The following is an 8,695-nucleotide window of genomic DNA, read 5'->3' as shown; positions in this document are numbered from 1 at the left end:
GAGCCTGATATAGCTGTCTCCTGAGAGGCTCTGCCAGAGCATGACAAATACAGAGGCGAACGCTCACAGCCAGCCATTGAATTGAGAATCGGGTCACCATTGGAGGAGTTAGAGAAAGGATTGAGGAGCTGAAGGAGTTTGCAACCCCATAAGAAAAATAATATCAACTAACCAGAACTGTCAGGGTAAACCACTATCCAAAGGCTACAGATGGAAGGCCCATGGCTCCAGCTGCATATATAGCAGAGGATGGCCTTGTTGGGCACCAATGGGAGGAGAAGCCCTTGGTCCTGCCAAAGTTGGAGGGCCGAGTGTATCGGAATGTCAGGTCGGGGAGGTAGGAAGGAGTGGGTGGTTGGGGAGGAACACCCTCATAGAAGAAGGGGGAGGGGGATGGGATAGGGGGTTTATGGATGTGAAACTGGGAAAGGGGATAACATTTGAAATGTAAATAAAATATATCCAATGAATAAAAGTCAGTCATTAAAAAATAAAGACCTCTGAAGAAAAAAAAGTAAAGTCTATGGTTTTGATTTGATAAGAAACTTGATAATGCATGTAGGTCTTACTAAAAATAATGTCGCTTTAAGCTTTAGCTTCTTGAGCACTTTTTACCTGATAAATCAATCTTTGTAATTTAATACAATAGAGATAGTGAGGCAAGCAAAAATATGGCTAGGAACTAGATTTAATGTTTGAGAACTTGGTTGTAATATCAACGTTCAAGCTATCTTTTGTTCATCCCACGTTAGAATACAGTGATGTTTCCAGCATGTAATATGACCAGGGACTTGTTTTATGCATATATAATTATATGAAATGGGCAATGTGTCCAAATATTTTATCTTTCAAAATTATATCAGAACATTGAATAAAAATGCCAGAAGGAAAAATATTTGCAGTATGATACATGTTAAACCGCTTACATTCTTCTTAAAAAGTAAAATGGTACATTCTATTTTCATCGACATTTTTGTTCAGGATATCAAGAAAGCCATTAGAGAGTTATGGATGCAGATTTAGGGTTGGTGATATGAATGACTGATGTTTCTGTGTATTTAACATAGCTGGGGACTGCTGTGGAGATAAAAGATTCTTTAAGATGCTGGATATTTGACTTCCACAAACAAATACAACAAAAAGCAATGTTATATTTGAACTAGGTATGGTGGCACACTCCTATAATGCCAACATTCAGGAGACTGAGTAGGGTAAGTATAAATTCAAGGCCAGGCTAATAATTTGAGTTTCAGGCCAACCAGAGCTACAGAGGGAGCTCTTGTCTCAAGAAAATAACAACAAAAATTCTTAAATAATCTATATCTCATTTTTTGATAATTGGACACAAGTCTTAAATACTGTGTGTAAAATGCCACAAAATCCTAAAGCAAATACAATGCTGCCTACATACATGTCTGTGTAACATGTATACATGTATTACCTTCAGAGGTCAGAACATGTAATTGGATCTCTGTAACTGGAGTTAAGTTTGTTGTGAACTTCCATATAGGTGCTAAGAATCAAACTTGGGTCATCTGGAAAAACAAACAACCAAAAACCAACCAAACAAAGAACAAGTGCTCTTGTCTGCTGAGCCAAGCCACCTCTCCTTGCCTTATTTACTATTATTAACATCCTTGTTTGAATGTTGTGGTTGTTTAAATGAAAATGGCCCTCATAGGCTCATAGGGAGTAGCACTATAAGGAAGTGTGGCCCTGTTGAATAGGTATGGCCTCGATGGAGGAAGTTTGTCACTGAGGGTGGGCTTTGGAGTTTCAAATGCTCAAGCCAGACCCATTCTCCATCTCTCTGTCTCTCTCTCGTCTGCTGATCTAGATGCAGAAGTCTCAGCTATCTCTCCAGCACCACGTCTACCTAATGTTACCATGCCTCCTGCCGTGATAATAACGGACTCACCATCTGAAACTGTAAGTCAGCCTCAATTAAATGTTTTGTTTTATATGAGTTGTCCTGGTCATGGTCTCCCTTTACATTGAGAAAACCCTAACCAACACAAATGTCTTTAGGAAAATACTTTCCATTAGGCAATTTTGGCTTCATCAGTTGTGTTTAAATTTATAATTCTTCAGCAGGAAAGGCACCAGGAGACTTCCTTCTTTCTCGTGTATCCTTCATTTTAAAGCTGTTGTTGTTTATTTTAATCCTCCCTTTGTAATACAGAGGGAAATGAGAGAATTAATGCAACTGTTTTTAAAATGCCAAGGCATAGTATAGGTTTAGTGTTCTGTCTTTAAAACAGATTCTGTTACTCTTCCCAAATTGGTAACACTAGACAGGGGATCGGTAACTTTTCATTTCACTTCAGAATACATAGGGCATCATTTAAATACCATAGTGTAGAAGGGGATGATAACTCCATGATAACCCCATTTTCTCTCCACAGAGGCTGTCAGCAGAAAAGGAAGCCAGAATGAGACAAAGTTGCTAATTTTCCACAAATAACTTGCAATCCTGCTTTTCACTGTGGCAGGGACCAATGATAATGAGTCTTATTCCCAGCCCCTCTCCTTCTTTCACTGTTTGAAAATTTCAAGTCATGGAAGGTTCATGAGCAGGCGTTAAGTGGAGAGGAAAACGAGAGGCTGCAGAGGCAGCGTGTTAATTTACATATGAAAAGCCTATAGTGAGCTAGTCTCAGAAAAGAAACAAATTTGGAAAGGCTGCAGATTTATGTGAGAAGTACCAGGGAGAATTTTCAGAGAGGGGGGGGGCGTGGTTAAGGAAAGTTCCACAAATGAATGGCCTAGTGATGCAAAAGAGAGAATGCTAGACAAGTCTTGCTGAATGATCAGATGAACTTTAAAAAGCCCTTTTCATATTTGTAAATCGTGTGTGTGTGTGCGCGCGCGTGCGTGCGTGCGTGCGTGTGTGTGTGTGTGTGTGTGTGTGTGTGTGTGTGTGTGTGTGTGTGTTTTGCTTATCTGTTGGATACCACTCCACTCTACTATGGTCCTTAACTTTAACCAAAGGGCATGAACAGTCATGTTAATCCCCAAGTCATCCTGCCAGCACCCACCCCCAGTCTTTACCCTTTAAAATCATGTTTTCTTGCAGGTAAAACAGAAGAGTTTAACCTGTCTATGTAATCTAGGAGTTGCTACTAGGGCCTTGCATCAAGATGAATTCTGCAATCCCCCCCAAACACTCAGTGAACTTATTAATATTCCTTCCCAGTTTGTTTCCTGCTTGAAATAGAGTAGACCACAAAGTATGAGTTGTAGAACCAATCATATAAACACTCCTAAGGCACATCACGCCCACCAAGGGGCAAATCCAAGGCTTGAAGTTAGGTCTGACAGGACCATTTCATTTGGCACTTAACACCTCCTTGATCTCAAAGTCTTGGAAGATAAATCTGGGAAAGGTCTATTCCTGACCATTTCAGGGAACATTTGTATGCTTTCAGAAGCAGTTTCAGCATAGGTAAAAAGGCCACGACAGGAAGTGTGGGCCCAGTAAAAGGAATGGAGTCATGAAATTGGACTCTGAAGGTCTAGTAGAGGAAAATACGCACAGTACCATAAGTGAATGCATGAGAGACTTGATGGATGGGTGGGTTGGTGAGTGTACAAATGGATGGATGGACAGACAGACAGATGGATTCACGGAATTTCATTGCTTTGTCAGTACTGTCTTGAGGGGAACTTCAAATGACCTGGTTGACAAAGACAAGACCTTAAGCTGCCAGAAGACACTAAATTAATCACAGCAAAAGAGTAATAAGCAGCTGTCTCATGGCTGAACTATTTCTGTCTAGTTAATAAGTGAAGCTGCAGGTAACCCAGAAGCCACTCACTGTGGAGTGCTGAGAAAACTCTCCAGCTCTGTGTGACATCACATTGTAGCATTTTTTTTTCTTGCTGGAGAAATTTTAATGGGGTTAGACTCCCATGTGTTGTGTGGAATTATACTTCTCTGTAGAAGTCTTGGTACAGGAGAGGCATTTTCACGTTTGGAAACCGATGAAAAGCTATGAAGCAGTCCAGTGCAAACTTTGGGGGTCCTTTTGGAGGCTCATATTAATAAAGAAAAAGTTGACTTTGCTGATCTAGATATAAAACCTTGAAATATTTTATATATATTCGAGCATATGTTTTGTTGTTGGTACGGGTTGTTTGTTATTATTATTGTTGTTGACAAGGTTTCATTATATATTCCTAAGTGAATTAACTCTGTAGACCAGGCTGGCCTCAAATTCACAGAGATCTACCTGGTCTTTGCCTTCTAACTGCTGGAATTAAAGGTATGTGCCAGAAGGTCTTGATTTGATATAAAGGTTTTAATATTTCTGTAATGAAATCATATCAAGCCATATAAGTCTTCTTTGGGGGATGAGTTTCTATTCAGGCATAATTATACAATCATTAAGAAAAGATTTACTTATTTTTATGTATATTTATGTTTTGCTTGCACATATGCCTGTGCATCATCTGCATACACAGGATAGAGAAAACTATCCTCAACAGTAAAAGAATTTCTGGGGGAATCACCATCCCTAATCCCAAACAGTATTACAGAGCAATAGTGATAAAAACTGCATGGTATTGGTACAGAGACAGACAGATAGACCAATGGAACAGAATTGAAGACCCAGAAATGAACCCACACACCTATGGGCACTTGATTTTTGACAAAGGAGCCAAAACCATCCAATGGAAAAAAGATAGCATTTTCAGCAAATGGTGCTGGTTCAACTGGAGGTCAACATGTAGAAGAATGCAGATCGATCCATTGTTACTGTGCTGCCAGACTTCTTTTTTTTTTTTTTCAGGAACACAGTTTATTACTAACAGCTAGTGATGGAGGCAAACCGGAACTGACTGGCACAGTTCAGCTGCTGATCACCATCCTCGACGTGAACGACTGTGCTCCAGAGTTTGATAGGTTCGTTTATAGAGTTAGAGTGTTAGAGGATGCATTTAATGGAACATTGGTGATTAACTTAAACGCCACAGATCCCGACGAGGGTACAAATGGAGATATAATCTTACTCCTTCAGGCGGCCTGTATCCCCTGCGGTAGTGCATGCATTTAATATAGATCCCAACAGTGGAGAAGTTAGGACAAAAGGCCTACTGGATTTTGAAGAAATTAAACTGTATGAAATACCCGTGGAGGCAGTGGATAAAGGGAAGATCCCAATGACAGGCCATTGTACCCTTCTGGTGGAAGTACTAGATGTAAACGACAATGCACCAGAGGTCACGATCACTTCCCTGTCACTACCAGTCAGAGAAGATGCTCAGCCAAGCACTGTCATAGCTCTGGTCAGCGTGTCTGACCGAGACTCTGGTGACAACGGGCAGGTGACTTGTTCTTTGACACCGCACCTCCCCTTCAAGCTGGTGTCCACTTTCAAGAATTACTATTCATTAGTGTTGGACAGCGCCCTGGACCGTGAGACCACCGCTGACTATAAGGTGGTGGTGGTCGTGACAGCCCGAGACTGGGGCTCACCCTCTCTGTGGGCCTCAGCCAGCGTGTCCGTTGAGGTGGCTGACGTGAACGACAACGTGCCTGTTTTCCCGCAGCCTGAATACACGGTGTTCGTGAAGGAGAACAACCCGCTCGGCGCGCACATCTTTATGGTGTCTGCAGTGGACACAGATGCGCAGGAGAACGCGCTGGTGTCCTACTCGCTAGTGGAGCGGAGGGTATGCGAGCGCTTGTTGTCAAGCTATGTGTCTGTGCACGCTGAAAGCGGCAAGGTATTTGCTCTGCAGCCTCTGGACCATGAGGAACTGGAGCTGCTGCAGTTCCAGGTGAGCGCGCGGGATGCTGGTGTGCCAGCCCTGGGCAGCAATGTGACTCTGCAGGTGTTTGTGCTGGATGAGAACGACAATGTTCCCACGCTGCTGCCTCACAGAGCTGTCGGAGCTGGGAGCGCAGTGAGTGGGCTTGTGCCTAGGTCAGTGGGTTCAGGGCATGTAGTGGCGAAGGTGCGCGCAGTAGATGCAGCCTCTGGTTACAATGCGTGGCTGTCTTATGAGCTGCAGTTGCTGCCAGACTTCTTAACCACTGAGCCCTCTCTCTAGCTCTCCTGGGGAACATGCTCATAGAAGGGGGAGGGGATAGGGGATAGGAGGTTTATGGACTGGAAATTGGGAAAGGGTATAACATTTGAAATGTAAATTAAAAATTGAAAAGGAAAGTACAGGTTTCCCAAGAGCCCGCCCACTGGGAAAGAATTACTTTACCTTTCCCTGCTTACTTTAATCTTAGTCTTGACAAAATGAAGGCATTTTTTGGCAACTTAACAGCTCCTTAGCTTTTATCTGAAGGAAAGTTAATTAAATGGAATTCTGCTAATACTTAAGGAAAATGTGCATTCTTGTAGGACTGGAGTTAACTTGTTTTCCACATAGATAATGGTACAGCAAATGGGGAGTTGGGGTGGGGAGGTGGCTCATCAGATAAAAGTACTGGTTCCTTTTCTAGAGGACCTGGGTTCAATTCTCTCAGCACCTACACAGAAGCTCACAACTTCTGTAACTCCAGCTGCAGGGGATCCTAAGCCCTTTTCTGGCCTCCAAGGCACCAGGCACAACAGTGGAACACAGACATACATACCACAAAACACACATACAAATTAATAAATAAATAAATAGCACATGACTACATCTCTGAGGTTGCATTGTTATGGCTTTGTTCATGTTATGCTGATGCTTGAGAGCCCTAGATTTACTTCAATATTTGCTGTGACACCAGAGAAGTCTGAAATGGCCCTTTATCTCCTGTAAGTTTTACAGTTGTGTTTTGCTTTGTCTAAGGTTCATGCAAACACTGTGCAACTAAAAATGAGCACACCACTCCCTGAAGCTTTATAGACAGTTAACAGTTGCTGGGGGAGAGGGAAGAGGGAAACCGTTTTTTTTTCTGGTGCTAAAACCTTGTTCCAATAAAATCCCTTCACTACATTAATTAAGCAACAATATTAAAGTCTCTGGTTCTCTCTGTCTCTGTCTCTCTTTCACACACGCACGCACACACACACACACACATACACACACACACACACACACACACACACACACACACACACACGAAATTAGAAGAGGTACTAGTTAAGGAGAGGAAGGGAATCAGTGAGCCTGCAACAGAAACAAGACAGGTAATGGTAAATATGGTCAAATTATACTTATGCAAGAATATGTCATAGTAAAAGCCATTATTATGCATGATTAATGCATGCCAGTACAAAAGCATTAAAATAAAATATAACTTGCAACAAATAAGCATATCTAGGCAGGGTAACTTGTGCCTGTGGTCCCAGTGCTACAGAGGTCAGGAGTTCAAGGCCATTTTTGAAGGCCAAGTAAGACCGAGGGTAGCCTGGGCTTTGTGAAAGCATTAAAAACGTCAAACTCCAAATCGAATCAAAAGGAAAAGCATGAGCACTGAATCCAAGGCCTTTCTCTTAAGGAGCTGTATCTGTAGTCAAGAAATACATGAAAATTTGAAAAACTACAAATCAAAACTGCAATGATAACTGGGCAGAGTAGCACATGCCTTTAATCTCAGTGCTCATGGGATAGAGGCTGGCAGAGAGACATCTGTAAGTCTGAAACCTATCTGGTCTATGTTACAAGTTCCAAGTCAGCCAGGGCTACAGAATAAGGCCCTGTTGTGAAAAATTATAATATACAGCTTCATGTCAATACGAGCCCACACTACTAATAGAAACAAATGGGTTCTAGTATCTGTTGGTAAGCACCGGGGCAAACTGGAATCTTCACTGTCTAAACACAGGTACTCATATAATTCTGCAATTCTGCTCTTAAAAGTATGTCTAAGAAAATGAAAACATATTCACACAAAACTGTTGACTTAACAGTCATAGAAGCATTATTTAAAATAGCTAAAAAGGTAACACCATTAAATTGCATCAGGGAACAAATAAATGTGCTGGGCGGACACAATGGAATGTTGCTCAATGAAATTAATGTACAAAAATATGGTAATATACTAAATGTAAAAGCTAGTCACAAAGGCCACACACTGTACTATTCCATCTGTATGAAATGTCCAGGAGAAAAAAAATTCTGTAAGAGCAGAAAATAGATTAGTACTTGACTCAGCTGGAGTGTTGGGAAATAACGAGAAGTGATTACAGATGGTTATCTGGTTTCTTTTGGGAGAAGCTTCAGTGATCAAAATGTCCCTAAATTAATTGTAGTAATGATTGCACAACTAAGAACATTTCTAAATACCATTGAGTTGTGTACTTAAAATGCCCGAATTGCATGATATATCTCAGTGAGGCTGATATGCACACAGATATGATATGATATACGATATGGCCATGTGTATATATTCTAAAGGATTATTTTATGAGCGAATGTGACTTAAGACAAATGTCTGAGGTTTATCTGTGAAGAATATTGGTGGGATTCTCCTTATCTTTTCTGGGATGCTTAGCAATGCTTTCCATGTGTCATATGCCATTTTGTGGTCATTGAGTAGATGTAGGGAAAAGTGATGCAGGGAGCAGAGAATGCTTAGGGGAAAGAACATACATGCTAAACCTGCCTGCACTCTTCATTCTTTAAATAGATAAGGTCTATAGGAAATGTATAAAGAAACGTAGACTCCAGTTTAACTCCATACTTAGGTTTGAACTCCTTAATTATGTTTGAGGCAGGAACTAGGATAAAGCAAAGCTCTGTTGGAGAG

General features: G+C 41.3%; 1 pseudogene; it reads left to right on the top strand.

Annotated features, from left to right (window-relative positions):
• The first annotated feature begins 3,494 nt into the window (after nucleotides 1-3,494).
• Pcdha13-ps1 (protocadherin alpha 13, pseudogene 1) lies at nucleotides 3,495-6,057 on the top strand (annotated as a pseudogene).
• The last annotated feature ends 2,638 nt before the right edge of the window (nucleotides 6,058-8,695 follow it).

Source organism: Rattus norvegicus, chromosome X (assembly GCF_036323735.1).
Source record: "Rattus norvegicus strain BN/NHsdMcwi chromosome X, GRCr8, whole genome shotgun sequence".
In the NCBI taxonomy this organism is placed as follows: domain Eukaryota; kingdom Metazoa; phylum Chordata; class Mammalia; order Rodentia; family Muridae; genus Rattus; species Rattus norvegicus.
This window is presented reverse-complemented; position numbering and strand designations above follow the sequence as displayed.